The sequence below is a fragment of the Solanum lycopersicum genome, chromosome 7 (assembly GCF_036512215.1).
Source record: "Solanum lycopersicum chromosome 7, SLM_r2.1".
Classification (NCBI taxonomy): domain Eukaryota; kingdom Viridiplantae; phylum Streptophyta; class Magnoliopsida; order Solanales; family Solanaceae; genus Solanum; species Solanum lycopersicum.
The window spans coordinates 57,772,927-57,784,161 of NC_090806.1; the positions used below are offsets into that span (position 1 = coordinate 57,772,927).

The window sequence follows — 11,235 nt, forward strand, 5'->3', positions numbered from 1 at the left end:
TTATATTTAAGATAATATGCAAATTAGTTGACTGTAACGACCCGTTTAGTCGTTTTGAGCAACAGACTTCAATTTTGGAAAAACTGGCAGAAGCGACGGACCCCACGACGGACCGTCGCAGGGTCTCGTTTCAAAACACTTAGAAAATCTGAAATTGGGTACTAAAAATCGACTCTCTGAACTTTGTGACGGAATGGCAGGACGGACCGTCACAGGTGTGACGGACCGTCACAGACCCTTGGTGGAAATTTGGGTCTCTGAACTCTGCGACGACCTGCAGGACGGACCGTCGCAGGCACGACGGCCCGTCACAGGTTGCGCAAATCCCAGGCAGAATCGGATTTCCTTACACGTTTTAAGGGACGTTTGGGACTATTCTTTCCTTAATTATAGATTTCGTGGGTTTATATTAATAACTCAAATTCTTGGGGGTTAAAAGAGGTAACCCTAAGTTAATTAGTGGGGTATTATTGCCATCTTTTATTCTTAATTATATGTTAATTTGGGGTAAAAGAAAGAGGGTTTTGAATAAGAAAAGAGAAAAGAAAAGCGAGAGATAGATTGATCGATTGAGAGAGAAAGAGTCGAACGAGGAAGAAGAATATCAAAGCTTGGGAGATTGCTTGTTGATTCCAATTCTTCGGTGAAGGTAGGTTATGGTTTTCATGCTTTCATAAGTAAACTCTTAATAGTGATTGATATGTATTGGTAGTATTGTAAACCCTACTATATGCTTAATGGTATGTTTGCATGAATATGATTATGTGATTGTGATAAAATAAGCATGATGAAAATATTGAATCCCAAATCTTGAAAAGAAACTTTAATATACATTATTGATGATGATGTCTTGGTATAGAAGAAGGCTTGATGAATTAAAGTAATGGGATTGATGATGCCTTGATATAGAAGAAGGCTTGATGAATTAAAGTAATGGGATTGATGATGCCTTGGTATAGAGAAGGCTTGATGGTTTACAGAATGATATTAGTGGATCGGGTGTCACGAACCGGCACGTAGAATTAAGGGATCGGGTGTCACGAACCGACACGTAGAATTAGGGGATCGGGTGTCACGAACCGACACGTAGAATTAGGGGATCGGGTGTCACGAACCGACACGTAGAATTAGGGGATCGGGTGTCACGAACCGACACGTAGAATTAGGGGATCGGGTGTCACGAACCGACACGTAGATTTAGGGGATCGGAGTGTCACGTACCGACACAAGAGGAATAATGAATATGAGGGATCGGAGTGTCACGTACCGACACAAGAGAATTAAAGATAATGAATCTTGAAAGATGTTAATATACTCAATCTAACGAACATGATTCCCAAATGAGTATGGTATTGGGGCTTGAGTCCTCATGTGTGAACTTGACGGTAATTGTTAATGATATAGTGCTTGTTGTTGCTACATGTTGAGTATCATAGTTGATTTTATGATATTACTCGGTATATATTGATTTCTATTTTGAGTTGGCCGATGATATCTACTCAGTACCCGTGTTTTGTACTGACCCCTACTTTTATGTTTTCTTCTTGTTTATTTGTGGAGTGCAGCAACGTGCCATCGTCTTCAACTCAACAGTAATTCAAGCCAGTCTTACTACATCGGAAATTCAGGGTGAGCTAATGCTTCTAGCTTGGACTGGATCTTCTTCTTCAAGTCTTGATGCCTTGAACTTCCGGCATGGACTAGCTTCTTATGTATTTTTAGCTTCTTAGAAACTCTTAGAATTAGTAGTTTAAAGTAGATGTTCTTGTGATGATGACTTCCAGGTTTTGGGAATAATAGATGTTGAATATTGATAGTTATTGAATTGGTTTTATTAATGAGTTTAAGTCTTCCGCATTATTTTCTGTTGTTATTACATTGAAATGTTAAGGTTTAGATTGGTTGATTCGCTCACATAGGAGGGTAAGTGTGGGTGCCAGTCGCAACCCGGTTTGGGTCGTGACATTGACAAGACAAGCTCAATTCATATTTTTAAATACAAGATTCACTAGAATTACATGGAGATGACACCACCCTCAAGCTTAGCTCAAGCCTATATAAAGTGTTCTTCAGGAGGCCAAAAAAAAGCTCCTCTCTTCTGTGGCAATCCGCAATTTTTTTATGTACTTTCACAACCGCAATTAAAAATTGGCTCAGCATTCGTGATGAAATTCCAATAAATATTCAATCGATTCAAGATAAAATTAAGTTTTTGAAATTGACGATCGTGAAGAGAAGAATTATAGGATACTTTATTATATATATTATATAAAGATTGAAACCCCGCACTAATTAATGATATTAAATATTATTATTTATTGTTATTTTTCGTTTCTTCATTATTATTTTTCATGAATAAAACTACTTAAGTTATTCACGAAAGACATAAAGTCTCCAACAAATATCGCCTAATTATCTAAATATGATGTAAAAAAGCAGCATAAAGTGGTTATCTCATATCATCCGAGTGGGCAAGTTGAAGTGTCCGAATAGAAATAAAGTTCATATTGATAAAGACTACAAATACCAAGAAGGTTGACTAGTCCTTGTTCTCATTGATCCCACCAAATTGTACTCCTCTAATTAGGAATAAAAGACCTCAGGTGATTAATCAACTTAAACTTAGTGTGAATTAAATTATTAATATTTTTATGAATAAAATTTTGGCATCTATAAAGACAGAGGAAGAACATGGAAAGACACAGTACAATTGACATTATAAGAAGCATGACCGTGTGTCTTCTCATAAAAAAGCCGCAAACATCGGCCGTCTTCTCTTGAGCTACATTTTTTTTTTTTTTTGCATTTCTCCATACAAAATATTGATCCCTCCATATATATATGTATTTACTTCTTTGCTTTGTCAATGTCAAGTTACCTCCACATATACATACCTTCTTTTCTCTAAACTTCAACTTTATCAACTCCCAAATTATCACGATTCACGAGGATTGTAGTGAATTGAATAAGATTCTTTTAATCTTAATTAGAGATCTTGAGTTTAAATTCTGAATATAAAAAAAGTCTTGTTAGAAACACATTTCACTTATCATATAAGACGTGAATTTGATTAAAAGCGCAAAGTGCATACTAAACACTAAATAAAATATTAAAAAGAAAACTCTCAAATTAAACCATCTTCTTTTTCCTTTTTTTCTTTTATTTCTCCTCTGGCTACACTAGGAACAACATCACACGTTATGTAGCGTATCACAAACCAAAAATAATAATTTAACTTAGTACTATTATTAACTAACGATGTAAAGTAATTTTTACATTACTAGTATATATATTTTAACTTGTTATAATGCGTAGTAATTCGTACATTCTTTTTAGGTTTCTAATTTGAAACGGATAATTGTAATTAATTTCACTTTTAGGCAGGAGGATAGAGTAAATATCATTTCACAAAAGTTAAAGATGAACTCTATAACACCTCTTAGTCATGCATTTGTTTGTTAAACTTTTTTACTTTTTTGCCACACGCAATGATCGTGGGAAGTACACATTATTTTCTTAACCATGTATTATCTGAAACCACTTTTCAGATTAAGTCACATTATTTTTATAGGATATACGATCGAAAAAGTGATATTGGTTTACTACTGTTGGGATAACGATTTTTAAATGGTTCTATTAAATAAATATATTATCAAGTTATTGATTTTGTTTTGCTTTTCAATTTTAGGTTATTGGGTACCAATAACTTATTAAGATTATAGTAATTTATTACTTTCTTTATATATAAATATTAAATATTATAATATTAATATCTTACTAGTCAGTGTATTTGTCGTCTTGACTTTAATTCACACTTTACAATGATTTTGAGTTCAAAATTTTACATTACACAAAACGTCAAAATCTAAAGTAAGAATCGCATTCCTCTTAATTTCTCTTTGTTGTTGCACTTGTATTGTTCTTTTCACGTAAGTTACAATTATTTTTATTTAATGAACATTTGTACAATTACATTATTATCTTATCGCGTCAAATTGTAAGAGAATTCATATATTTATTTTATGGGAAAAGGGTCTGATATACCCCTCAACTTTGTCATTTAGAGCTGATATACCCCTTGTTATGAAAGTGGCTCAAATATACCCCTACTTGTAAACAAATGACTCACATATACCCTTTTCCTCTAACGGAAATGAAAAAAACAATAATTTTAATCTAAATTTTTATTATTTTTTTCTAAAAAATATAATCCCACATGGGTAAATTTAATTCTCGTCAAACATATTTTTTTTGACTTTTTTTTGTTTCAATGACTAATTTATAATTATTATTTTGATAATCAAATTTATTTATGTTTCACTAATATTCTTGTAAAACTTATTATAGATAATCAAATTTTTTCTTCGAATACGAAATTGAATTACAATACACACAAAAAAAATAGTTTAATTTATTATTCTTTAAACTAAGGAATGAAAGGGGAAAAAAATAAGAATAAGAAATTCAAATAATTATAATAAAAGAAGTCAAAAAATAATTTATATATGAAAAAAATTAAAATATACCTTGAACTTTGATAGAAGAATCATATATACCCCTAAATAATTTCTAAAAAAAATAAGAAGTAATAAATATAAATTTAAAACTAATTTTTTAACTTCCGTTAAATGAAGGGTATATGTGAGCCATTTTGTAACGGCAGGGGTATATGTGAGCCGTTTGTATAACGGTAAGGGCATATATGAGCCACTTTTATAACGAGGGGTATATCAGCTCTAAATGATAAAGTTGAGGGGTATATCAGACCCTTTTCCCTTATTTTATTAACTTTTTTACTAATTAAACTGAAAATCAAATTGTTGAGAAATAATATCAACTAACCAAAAACTAATAATGTTATTTTATTGTTTTAACTTTTAATTTAATATATTTAAAAAAATAAAAATTAATAAATTTATCAAATTAATAATATATAAAATCAAGCTAAATCGATCCATACATTCCCCTAATTTTAGCCAAGTAAAATTATCCTAACAGAAAACCCTGTTTTGCCTATTGCATAGTTATTGTAGTGGAGTGGCAGACAAAAGCATGTAGGTGTACGGCATAATATATTAGAGGATATACTTTTATATTATCCGCGATAATTTTTTTAAGCAATCTGAATGGAATTGTTAACTTTTTGAAAACATCAGCTTCAATTCAAATCAAATCAAATAAAAAAGAAATTTGAAAATATTTGCTTCAAATCATAGAGGTTAACAAAAATAGAAATAGAAAAAAGATGAAATAGACAGAAAATAAAATTTGAGCCCACAAAATTTATGGTGTTTTCTTAAAAAATTTAATCATTTCAAGTATTCGAGGTTACAAATCAATTCCTCCCAAGATAAAACGAATTAACTATTAGAGAAGTGCAGTACATCAAACTTCACTAATTTCAGCAACAAGAGCATTCACAAACTCAATCGATCAATAATTTTATTTATGTAATAAAATGTTTACAGAGAGGGAACAAAATAACGTCTTTTCGGAAGGAACAAGTGCCTTCAGAACGAGGTTATTCAAAGCCAAATTCGAGCAAGCAACGATGACAACAACGCGAGGGGAACCTTTTTCTTAACCCTTCAAGAACTAAAGGAAGTGATTCCTAATATAAAGATAACAATTTTTCTTTCTTCTCTATCAATATGGAAGAAATTACTTTTCATTTGCAATTTACAATGACTTTTAATTTTCTCTCCAAAATTGATTCCCCACATTTTTCATTTTCTCTTTTTATTTCTCATTCACACCTTGCCAAAACCCAACATATTTTCCTGATTGAAGTCATTTATTCATATTCAACTTGACACATAAAAGTACTTACTCTATCAATAGTTTAGTTATTGGTCTTGCTTACTTCCCGAACTATTCATCTTAGGCATGCATTGATCAGTTGGTCTGCTTTATACATTATCGATTTGATTTATCAATTTTAATTTATGAATCGACTAAATTGATAATTAAATCAATAAAATATTATTTTATTATCAGTTTTTGTTTAATCGATTTCCAACATAATCGATAAAAAAATGTCGAAATAATCATATATACATAATATATTTTTTCTTTTCTCTTATATTAGAAAGAGCTTAATCAACATGTCTGTTTCATCTCCATACAGTTCTATTTTGTTTCCACGTGTCTGTGTGGTCATCCAATTTTTCTTATACGTGGCTTCTATTCTTGAGCTTTATCCCTATAAGCTTTCACGGAGATCTCTACAGATGAAGTCCAACTGCAACCCAGATAGAACAACCCCTCCATGTAATACTCTTAAGCTGTGCATGCATAAGTGAAGTTATCAGGCATTATTTCAGAATGAAGCACATCATTAAACAGCGAAAATGCATTTCTAAATTTGTGGGCTCTAGCATAACCTCGAATTAAGGAGTTCCAGAGGTAAATAGTTCGGTGAGGAGTTTTATCAAACAGTTTATGTGCAGAGATGACATCGTTGTTTAGAGCATTAAGGTACTTTTTTCCCCTCGGTTGTTTTTTCCTGTTTGTTCTCAATTTTTTCATTGAATTGTGTTTGTGCATATAGATGAGAGTTCCTACTTAGTATCTGTCAACTCTAATTTTTGGGTTCATGAAATTTTGATTTTTATGTTGGTAAGAACTTGAATTAGGGCAAACATTGAGATAAAAATCACCCTGTTGATTCTCCAGAATTATAGTCATTTGACTCACTATTCACTTATCAACATTGTAACTGAATCTGAAAATTGTGTTTCTCAATCAAATTTGATTTTAATGTTTGTATATTTCTTTTCTAAATTTGAATTTTGTTATTTATTACCTCTCTGGCTCTCTTCCTCAAATTAGAGGTTTTCCGAGATAAAAATATTTGTACTACATTTTAATTTATTTTCAATTGAAGTGTATATAAGTTAAGCGGCTTAAAAAATTAACCCAACTATTAATTGTTCTGAATGTTTCATGTAGGTTTCCGTCTCTGTTATTATGACTAACTTCATGGAGTATTAATCTTTTATTTGCTTTGAATATTATTGTCTATCTTCTTCAATTTATCTTTCTCTTTGATTTTTTGTTACCTTGGATTCATATGTTTGTCTAAAATTTTTATGACTGTTGTTGTGGTAATCAGTTACTTCTCATTCAAACAATTTATCCCAATTCTACTTGTTTCACCTCTATACAAGCTTACTTCTGGCAAACTGCTTGACCTTGGATAAGGTTGCCTCTTGGTCGTCCTACTTCCTTTCCTCTCATTCATGAAAGGGCACTTAGTAGAACTGAGGAAGGAGTAGAGTTGAAGCTCTTAATTAAGGACACATTCATGTATGATCCTTATATAATATTATGCAGGGATTGAAAAAATCAAACACCACTTGGGTAAGCAAATGTGTTCGTTATAAACAGTTGCCTTAATTATTTAAGGTTACATCATACTTCGTCTATAAATTGTTTCTACGTAACTGCATAAGTTGCTTGTTGTCGATCTTTTTCTTTTACATGCAAGGGATGGAAAATGGAGTTTGAGAACGTTACTTCACGTCATAATATTTATTGTGAAGGCAAAATCTCTGAATTTTCATTCTGCTTTTAACTCAACCGGCGATGCTTTCAGTTAGACCTCGCTCATTTATTATTATACTATTGGTAAGCAATACTTTAGTAGTGACCGAACAAATTAAGCTCCTTTATATGCTGCCCTCAGTTTTCACTGTGTTGTGTGCAAGATCTTTTTTTTAATAATTTTTTTTAACAGTGTGAAGGTACTTTTGCTGGAATTAATACCATTTGACTTCCCAAGACAAAAGTTGCAAAACTTCTAAGGGTATCTCCATACCTTCAAAATTCACAACCAAGGTAGGATACCTATTAAAGACAACACTTATGATGTTGGAGAATCAGCAGTGAAACTATATATACATAATAATTTCTTTTTACTTTTTCAGAATTGGAGGTGGATGAGGGTGGATGGAGCATTAACCAAACATTTTTGAAACCTCCCATGAACATATGAAAGGCGTTAAGACAACCAAAGATATCATTGTTGAAAATATTGATTCAGGAAGACATTGATCCCGTTGTAGTTATATACGACCTGTTGATAAATGGGTGTTGTTTGCTAGGATGTATGCATGAAACAAAAGAAATGTGTTTCCATTATCAAAGGAAGAAAGTAGCCTATATAGTTATGAGTTTGTAAGTAGCCTATGTAGTTATGAGTTTGTAAGTACTCTTTACATGTAAGATGAAGCTATTTCCTAGTTCAGTGCAAATCATGTATGAACTGGCTACAGAACTGAACAAAGCGTAGAGATGAAACAATTGTGGTTGTGAATTTGTTGTTGGAGACGCATATTCTCTATTTTGCAGGTATATGTAAAAAAATAGCCATATAATACCTTTTTTTTACGAAAAATAATATTCATTATAATTTATGACATTCACCATCCAAATAAAGAAGTTGTTTGCCAAAAACAAGGATGCATCTTCAGCAAAACTGTTTATCATGTCAATCACCGAGAAAGATATTGCTAGCAATCTGCCACTGCCCATCAACGCACCAACAACTCCAGAAAGCAGTAAACGCAAGCTGAAGCAAATCATGATAAAAGAAGACTAAAAGGTATTCTCTCTTCACGACTTTCAATTGCTATGCAGCAATAAATGTTGTTTGTCCTATTAATTTTAAAACTAATGCTTGCATTTGTTGTTGGATTTGTTTATGATGTTATATGTAAATTCTGGGTTAGATCTATATAGAAAAATATGTTTTTGATGATATGCTATGATTAAATTTTATTCTTCTGGAAATATAACAAATGTGGTTACAACTTGTATCCCTATTTATTGCTGAAGGAAATCTATCAAATCTGTTACATTTGATAGATTATTTGTAGAAACGGGATGTGTGTTGCATTAGAAAATCTGTTTCAGTTTGATTGCTGATTGCTGATAGTTTGGTAGATTAGAACATGGAGTCAAATTTCAGACGTTGAGTTAGAGGTAGAAATACGAATTGATGGGGAGTTTTGAAATATTTTGAAATTGGGTTCTAATATCAAGTTGTCTGATTTTGATTTTCTGGATAAGATTTGATACTCTCCTTTAGTTATAGTGTAATACTTTTTTGCAATATGGTTGGCAACACCATTTTGTCTTGATGGCGTACACTTTTGGTGCTGATAGCATGGGCTTTGATGCATTGTTATAAGAAATTGACAGGTACTTAAATCTTGCAATCAATGATAAATTCTTAAACAAACCAGTACTATACTCAACATTAACTCTTCCCCCATAACTATATACTAAATTTATTTTCCATCTTATTTCACAGGTGCTTTCTGAATGACGCTGATTAATAGTCAAAATACAGCATTATGTAAATATTGTAGATATCCAACCTAAATAACACAGCCATGACAAGGAACAAAACAACTGCCAACCATATTTCATATATATATATATATATATATATATATTCGACTCATACATTCTATATGTTTATATCTAACAAAAATCTTTCAATGTTGGGCCCGTGCAAGAACGGGCCACCTCTACCTAGTATATAATAAAAGGAAGTTAAGCCGCTTAACCAGGCAGGAGGTCAACATGCCTGTCTGGCAACTTTAGAGGATAATTTGGTAATTTCAAAAACTTGAAAGCATATTATTGGCCTAGCAGAAACTAACATTATCTATTAATGACATACTTTTGAATGTAATGGCAAAATTGTCCATCACACCTCATGTAGCTTTTTCTTGCCTTTCTGTCTTTAATTTTTTTCTTTAATTGACAGTCACATATATTCTAAGAAAGATTATTTGAAAAGGTAAATTAGATTTTTATTGCACTATGCATTATTACATGTATAATTATTACCTTATAATAAAATTTGCAACTTAAAAATATATTTAAAAGGTCTAAAAATTATAATGCACTGTAAAACTTTTATTAGTACTACATAAATTAGAATAAAGAAAACAAAATTTATTATTTGAAATGTCATAAAACAATATAAATCACAATAATTAACAATATAACATGAAATAGGAGTAACAACTATCACAACAATTAAAAACTTAATTATTTTAAAATTATATAAAAAATTTGATTGACCCTCAAAATTTCATCGCTACATAATTAAACAAAACAGGTACTATATATTCTTGAATATGACATAAGAAGCGCTATAAATCATAATAATCAATAACTTACAAGTTAAGAAGACATATAAGAAAATTACGTAAAAAATATTATAAATTATAATAATTCATAACTTTATATATCTCAAAATAAAAATTAATAATCTTTGTGAATTTTATTTATGTCATATAAATTAAGACACATTTTTAAAAAAAAAGAAAAAATACATAAATTGTGAAATATATATTATACTTCATGTTATGATAAAAATGTATTCTAACATAAATTATATTCGAAATATTTATCATAAAAAATTGTCAAAATTTAATTTCGTCTTCAAATAAGACTTTCTTGATATTCCTTTTGCATTTTAAAAAAATGAGAATTTATTTCCAAAGACTAACATTTGTTCTTTAAAAGAATGACGTGAAAAGGTACTATTAATCACAATAATTAATAACTTCAAATATTTGAAAACACATAAATAAACTTGTCTCGATTCTCAAAATTATATTTCTGTCACATAAATTAAAAAAAGAGAAGTAAAATAGATTATTTGAAAATCATAAAAAAGCACTGCAAATTACAACAATGAATAATTTAAATATGTAAAAATTATATTAAAATTCTATATTTTATCAAACTGAAAAAATAAATCTAACATATATATATATATATATATATATATATATATATATATATATATATATATATATATATATATATATTGCGCCCCTGCAAGCACAAACTTCGAAATCTGGTAAAATAGAAATCATAGTAATTAGGGGTGTACATCGATTAGGTCGATTTGATTTTATATATTATTAATTCGGTATATCAATTTTTGGTTTTTATATAGGCTAACTCGATAAGAAATCAATAAGATATTATTTATTGGTTTTCGATTTATCGATTTTTGGTAGTTATCGATTCGGTTTTCGGTTTACCCAATAAGAAAATGTCTGTAAAGTATTATACGATTTTTTACTTATATAAATATAGTACGAAGACTGTAATTCCATGTCACAGCCAAAACATAGTATGAGATTTTTTATGTTAATTAAATTATGGACCTTTATAAACTTGCAAATTCTACAACCTACAATTACA

At 30.3% G+C, this 11,235-nt stretch overlaps 1 long non-coding RNA gene across 2 annotated transcripts; it reads left to right on the plus strand.

Annotated features, from left to right (window-relative positions):
- The first annotated feature begins 867 nt into the window (after positions 1-867).
- On the plus strand, positions 868-9,665 carry LOC104648435 (uncharacterized). 2 transcript variants are annotated; one of them, XR_003247485.2, is made up of 4 exons: positions 868-7,629; positions 7,739-7,839; positions 7,929-9,204; positions 9,317-9,665. It is a non-coding gene; the product is annotated as an uncharacterized lncRNA (long non-coding RNA). The 2 variants fall into 2 exon arrangements; XR_011210757.1 differs by lacking the exon at positions 9,317-9,665 and having other exon boundaries at positions 934-6,477; positions 7,170-7,629; positions 7,929-8,337.
- Positions 9,666-11,235: the final 1,570 nt, after the last annotated feature.